Genomic DNA, 7,550 nt, shown 5'->3' on the forward strand with positions numbered 1-7,550 from the left:
CTCTGGTGAGAAGTCTGGTGTAATTCTGATAGGTCTGCCTTTATATGTTACTTGACCTTTTTCCCTTACTGCATTTAATATTCTTTCTTTGTTTTGTGCATTTGGTGTTGTGACTATTATGTGATGGGAGGAATTTCTTTTCTGGTCTAGTTTATTTGGAGTTCTGTAGGCTTCTTGTATATTTATGGGCATCACTTTCTTTAGGTTAGGAAAGTTTTCTTCTATAATTTTGTTAAAGATATTTACTGACCCTTTAAGTTGGGAATCTTCACTCTCTTCTATGCCTATTATCCTTAGGTTTGGACTTCTCATTGTGTCTTGATTTCCTGGATGTTTTGGGTTAGGAGCTTTTTTCATTTTGAATATTCTTTGATTATTGGGTAAATGTTTTCTATGGTATCTTCTGCACCCAAGATTCTTTCTTCTATCTCTGGTATTCTGTTGGTGATGCTTGTATCTATGACTCCTGATCTCTTTACTAGGTTTTCTATATTCACGGTTGTCTCTCTTTGTGATTTCTTTATTGTTTCTATTTCCATTTTTAGATCCTGGATAGTTTTGTTCAATTCCTTCACTTGTTTGGTTTGTGTTTTCCTGTAATTCTTTAAAGGATCTTTGTGTTTCCACTTTAGAGGCTTCTACATGTTTACCTATGTTCTCCTGTATTTCTTTATGGGAGTTATTTATGCCTTTTTAAAAGTCCTCTATAATCATCATGAGATGTGATTTTAAATCAGTGTCTTGCTTTTCTGGTATGTTAGGGTATCCAGGGCTCGCTGTGGTGGCAAATTGGGTTCTGATGATGCCAAGTAGCTTTGGTTTTTGTTGCTTATGTTCTTGTCCTTGCCTTTGCCATCTGGTTATCTCTGGTATTAGCTGGTCTTGCTGTCTCTGACTGTGGCTTGTCCTTCCTGCAAGCCTGTGTGTCAGTACTCCTGGGAGACAAGCTCTTTCCAGGAAGAATTTGGATATGGAGAGCTGTGACACAGGCTCAGCTCCAGAGTGCAGACGGAAACCGGAAGGATCCTGTCCCTGGCTGTTACCTGGTTCCTGTGTCCTGATGGCTCTAGGCAGGTCCCTCTTGGGCCAGGAATTTGAGCAGAAGTAGTGATCTTACCTGTGCTCCGCAGGTGTGTCAGCACTCCTGGGAGACCAGCTCTCTCCCAGTGGTATTTGTGTATGGAGCGCTGTGGCACAGGATCAGCTCAAGCTTGCATTGTTAGGTTCCTGTATAAATTCTCCTTTGACTGGCAGAGACACGTGAACATCCGCCTCCTTGCTCACCCCTCTCTCTCCTCTGTACATCAGTTTTATAAAAAAAAAAAAAGTGTAGTTAAGTACCAGCTTATACTTGCAAACAGCTATATGAACAGATGTGGCAGTGGGTGTACAGCTGTCAGAAAATAATTTGATGAGATACAAAGCCTAGAGTGACTTGTTATTGAAAGAGATTATGCAGCTATTTGGACTTTATAGAGATTACTGGCTGGGTTACCCAGGGCAAATGTGCTTAAAGGCTACTGAGACAATAATTTACTTTCTCTGAAATCTAAGACATTCTTTCTATAGCAGGAAACTCTTGACTTTACAAATTACTACATACTCGTGTTAGAATTTTAAATTTTGGTAGCATCATTAAGAATATATCACCTCATAGACACATATCCCATTGCCAAAAATAAAAGATAACAACACTTTCTAATGCAGATCAATCCATTCTTCTATCTAGACAATGTGAAGTGTTGTGTACTGTTTTAGCTGCATAACCACAGAGCCATGATATACATTAGCTTTTCAAAATTCATCATGTAACTGCAAATTTACATCCTTTGATCATTTCTTCTTCTTTTTGAAGTGGTAGCCTGCTGTACTTACTATTTGCATTTTCATGATTACTGGTGACCCAGAGCATTTCCTTTGTCTACATATATATGCTAGATACTGGAGGCATTTACTCAGGTCTTTCGCTCACTTTAAATGTTATCATTATTACCAATCTTGTTACTATGATTTGTAACCACTGATCATTGATGTTAGTATTATAATTGCTTTCAGGAACTATGAATCATGTTTATATAAAATAATAAGCTTACTCAATAGGTGTTCTGTATTTTCTGACTATTCTACAAATGGGTAATCATCATATTTCTCTCAGTCTTCTCTGGTCTCCCTATGTTTTCAGATATAATGATATTGAAACCAGGCCAATGGCATCTAAGACATTCGAGTAAAAGTAACAGTATCACACCTCTCAATTTAAATCAAAAGCAAGTAAGGTTATTGTAGAAGGATTGCCAGTGTCAAAACTCAAAGAAGGCTCTACATCACCTATAAAACTATTAGTTATCTAAAGAAAATTCTCTTTTTTTTTTGGAGGCAAGGTCTTTCATAACTCAGACTGTGTACTAATCTGCATTCTGTTAATTTGATAAACATTCTAGCCAAAATAAACTTGAAGAATAAAGAGCTGATTTTCTCTTACAACTGTCAGGTCATGACCCATCACTGCAAGATAAGAACCTGGAGACATGCACTGAAACATAGACCATAGAAGAATGCTGTTTAGGGACCTGCTTCAAGGCTCACATTCATATACCTTTCTTATACATCTCAGTTACACCTGCCCAGGAGTAGTAATGTCTTTATCTGCTGAATCTTCCCCCAGAAATTATTAATCAAGAAAATGCATCAGAGCCATGTACACAGATCAATGTGATGCCCACTGATCTGCAGTTAAACTTCCCTTTCTCAGATGTATCAAGTTGACAACAGTGAGTATTCATCACAGGCTTTCTAGGAACTCAGAAAAAATCTTGCAGGAAATTTAGGGGGCTATTCCAGTTAAGAACAAATTATTAGAAAGTAAAATTGCCTTATTACTCATATGAAGAAAGTTTCACTATATAAACCAAAGCCCAGCTCACTTAAAATATCCCCCTTAAGCTAAAGCTACAACCAGGCCTAGGTAAGAACTGTCTTGGAGTCTACAAAGACTGAGTGAGGTGAGAAAACTGTGTAAGTAGTTTTAAGTTAGTGGAGGATGGTTATTGAGTCTCAGAGAAAGAAGCCATCACCATAACTATGCAAGATGAACAGGCAGGACTGATGCAGAAACAGGAGCCTTCCCAGATGATTGGCACTGGTCACTAAACTAAACAGATTTGTAACATACATAAAGCAGCCTTCTGCTGAAAGACAATTCCATTGTGTTATTTCTTAACTAGAGGGGGAAAATTAATACTTGACATAAATTTGAAAGAGAGCCATTGGGGGGGTGGTATGGGATTGCTTGGAGAGAGGAAAGGAAAGGGAATAATGTGATTTTATTGTAAAAATTTTCTTATAAAAATAAGAAAATTATTTTTTAAAGTTAATGCCTGTCTACAGTGCTTCTAAAAATGGGCTGACTTTTTGTTATGTGACAGGAATATGTGATTTTAAGAAGTGGTGTATGAAAATTAGAGATTTTTAAGGCAATGTGACTTTGGTTAAAATGGTGGAAAAAAACTAAGGCAGAGTATAAGGAGATTTATGGTAAATCTGTCTTTCTCTATAAATGGAAGAACAGAGATTGGATGATGGTATGTGTGTGTACAATGTTTACTGGAAATTGTAATGCCACTGCAAACTACTCCTGAGGAAAAAATACATTTATAATATCACTTCTCATTGTTAGTGTGCCTAGTTGCCCACGAGCTCTAAGAGAAATGTACAAGATAAATGTTGTTTTCATGCTTGCTAATATAACTTCTATTCTACAGCACATGAATCAAGGAGTCATTTGACTTTCAAGTCCTATTATTTAAGAAATACATCTCAAAAGGCATGCCATGGATAGTAATTCCTCTGATGGATCCAGGCAAAGTAAGTTGAAATACATTAAAAAGGATTCTCCAGTCTAGATGTCATTAACTATATCTGTGATTCCTGAGAGATATTTAATCATGATATAAATATTAGCAAAAATTAGGAAGGTCATTTCTACCTTCATGGATGACATGAAGGGTGAAAGGGGGTGGGAGTGAACTTCAGATTTCCATGGAGGAAGAAGCAGCAGACTCAGTGGAAGTAACAAGGGAATAGGAATGGATGGAGTACAGACTGGAGTTGAGACAGACCTGCTGAAAAGCTCACGATAAAAATTTAACCATGAGGACTTGTTTCTTATGACTGAACCAAGAAAATAGAATTTTTTGTTGGTTTCTTGTTTTTTATTTTTGTTTGCTTGGGTTTTTTTTTTTTTTTTTTTTTTTTTTTTTTTTTTTTTTTTTTGGTTATAAGCTTGCATTTAGTAAATCTCAATGAGTAAATCATTCTCCGCACATGGTGTTGTACATGGGCATCTGGAGAAACAGATTCATTTTAACAGGTCATAGTTTTTACAAAGTCCTAGATACTGTAAATTCTGTATAAATCGTTTGTAGCAAGTTAGTTAGTTCTTTTTTATTTATAAGCCTCAGCATCACTGTAGAATAAAAAAAAAATGTAACCAAAGAAAGCATTACTGGTCACTCCTATAAGACAGTGTTTGTTTCTATAATTTCTAAATGGACAGGTTCAGGCCTAATCCAACTATAAAAAAAGATTACTAAATGAATAGACTATATAGGAACTGTACACTGTCATTAACTTCTATCACTAATAGCTTACGCAGCACTGTGTCACTACTATTGCTAGGTAAAATAACCTGCTTCTAAGTCCTCATGCAGGTGGCCTGTGTGTGCAGCCTCGATGCTCTGGCTCCCTCATATCCAGCTCATGCCAATGCAGTCCAACAGAAACTTTAGCTTTAGAAAGGAATTACAAACATTGAAAAGAAAGGTTTTAACCATCATTAAATGTGCAGTGGGAGGGAGTGTGCTTCAGATAGTATGGGCAGGGTGGGCAGCATGTCACCCCTGCTGCCACAGCTGCAGATACTAGTTTGTACATGACAAGACAAGGAGGGAAAGCAGTCCCTTTCAAACAAACTTGAATTGGGAATTGAACTCAAGACCTCTGGAAGAGCAATCAGTGCTCTTAAGCACTGAGCCATCTCTCTAGACCCTGTATAAGGAATGTTTTGTTACTGCATGAATTGGTGGGTTTTTAGCTCTAAAACCATCTTGTATCACAACCTATCCTTTATATTGTATTCTAGTCATTCTAGCCATGTTTACTTACTTTTGTGTATATAAGTGAGTGTTAGCATGAATACATGTGCCAGGGCACGTGTATAGAGAGGTCAGAGGACAACTGGCAGATGTTAACTCTTCTTCTACTGTGTGGGTTTTGGGGAATGGTGTGGGGCGGAGGACCGTGAAAGGAACCAGGGCCCAGGAGCAAGGCCGAACTCCTACCATCTCTTTAGAGTATCTGGGGTTTGAGGCCTGTGCTCGACCAGGTACCCAGCTGCCTCTCACAACGCACCACCCCACAGAATGGAATCATGTGGTCAGGTTTGATGGTAGGGACTTTCACTCACTAAGCCATCTCACTGGCTAGGTAACACAATTTTGATAAAAGGTAAAGTACTAAATTTAAACAAATATTCCGATTAACTTGAATTTTCTTTAAGAAAGCATTATGAAGTAGAGATAGCTGATCTATTCTTCCATTCCCAGAAGCAATCACAGCAGTGAATTTGCTTTTGCTATAATTCATGCTTTAAAAAACAACACCTCTGGGAAGTGGTGGTGCACGCCTTTAATCCCAGCACTTGGGAGGCAGAGGCGGGCGGATTTCTGAGTTCAAGGGCGGCCTGGTCTACAGGTTGTGTATGAAAGATGTGAGATGCTGCGGCCCACCCTGTTCCGGCTTGCAAGCGACACCACTGATGATGACGATGCACTAGAGGAGATTCCTCAAGCAAATGACCTTCTCACACATGGGTTTCTGCTGTACAAACAGGTGGTGGAGGGCTGAGTCAATGCTTGGAATGCAGTGGGAGCCATTCCTGGCCCCAGAGTATTCCCGAATCCAGAACCCTGTGGGAAGAACTGCCCCCTCATTGACCTGGAGACGCCATTTTTGCTTCATCAGGACCTGGCAGCCTTAGGGATCAACGATGTTCCCACTAGGAACCAGGTTGTTATTCCAAGTTGCTGTAAGGACAAGAAGCAGCCAGGTGGCATCACACTCCTGGGGGGTGGAATCCAGAGTCTTTCTGCAGACCGGAACTTGCTGGATCTCTTCTCGCCACAGCCATATCCAGGACCACTGAATTATGTTCCACAAAAAACCATCCCGAAGGAGATGCCATCAGGTACCAAGGCCTCTCCAGGTTGGTCCTGGGAGGCTGGGCCATTGGCTTCTTCCACAGCCTCACAGAATACACCTCTGGCTCACGTGTTTGTCCCTTTGGAGTCTGTGAAACCCAGCAGCCTGCTGCCTGTCATCGTGAATGATGGGAACGGCTTCCAAATTCTGCTGCACTTCTCCCAGACTGGGACCCCTGGCCACCCGGATGTCCAGGTGCTGTTGTTGACCATGATGAGCACTGCCACCCAGCCTGTCTGGGATGTCATGTTTCAGGTGGCCGTCCCAAAGTCAATGCGGGTGAAGCTGCAGCCGGCATCCAGTTCCAAGCTCCCTGTATTCAGTCCTTTGATGCCTCCAGCCGTGATATCTCAGGTGCTGTTGCTTGACAACCCACACAAAGAACCTATCCAGTTGTGATATGAGCTGACTTTCAACCAGGGTGGGCAGCCGTTCAGTAAAGTAGGAAAGGTGAAAGATTTTCCAGACCTGGCTTTCTTGAGCACTGCCTGACTTCTCAAGCAAGATTCTTCAGTCAAGCTTTGGCCACTGTTCTTTTACTGTCTAGTCGGGACTTGTAGTGCAGAGTGTCAAGAGTTCTCTCCTGACGTTAGGCCTTGATTGCCAATCTGTCTGTTGAACTTGTATGTGCAGGTACGTATGTATTACCGGGATGCTTGGAGAAGGAGGGATAGCTGGGCTTGGGATTTGGGCAGTGTGGGGGATGCTGACAACCATCTGAGACCATCTCTGCTGCACTCATACCTGCTTCTGCATATTGGTTGGCACAGTTGCCCCTGCCTGATTTGAAATTTTATAAGCCAAAGTTTTCTCCGTGTATGGTTAATCTTTTCATTCATCCATTGTGTGCCTTGCCAGCCTTTGAAAGTCTTATTTTCTCCCAGGCTGCTATTCTCAGGGACCTTAGAAAGGGACCTGGTTGGTCTTGCGACAGAGTGTGTCTTCTGGGGCACACTCTTCCAAGAATGGCCTTGTCTTCATTTTTCATTAGCAAATGCTGCTTGCAGATGTACAGTAAAACCTTCTAAATGGAATGTTTGTTTACTGGTTCAGACAAGGGGCTTGCCATGAGACCAGGAGACCACAGTTGGTGGGCCAATCATGTCCTTCACTACAGTGCTTTAGATTCTTCCTTAGACAGACCCTCTGAGGCCTTGCTCAGCCTTTGGGTTCTGTGGGTTGGGCAGCCTGTCTGGGCCCTTAATCAGGACCCACAATGTCATCTTCATTCTTTTCCGTTCACAAACATCTCAGAGCTCTTTCATTGTATCCCTGTGTTTGTTGTTGTAAAT

The 7,550-nt window shown here is 40.9% G+C and overlaps 1 pseudogene; it reads left to right on the forward strand.

Annotated features, from left to right (window-relative positions):
- The first annotated feature begins 3,825 nt into the window (after positions 1 to 3,825).
- LOC117695088 (ADP-ribosylation factor-binding protein GGA2-like) lies at positions 3,826 to 6,750 on the forward strand (annotated as a pseudogene).
- The last annotated feature ends 800 nt before the right edge of the window (positions 6,751 to 7,550 follow it).

This window comes from Arvicanthis niloticus, chromosome X (assembly GCF_011762505.2).
Source record: "Arvicanthis niloticus isolate mArvNil1 chromosome X, mArvNil1.pat.X, whole genome shotgun sequence".
Classification (NCBI taxonomy): domain Eukaryota; kingdom Metazoa; phylum Chordata; class Mammalia; order Rodentia; family Muridae; genus Arvicanthis; species Arvicanthis niloticus.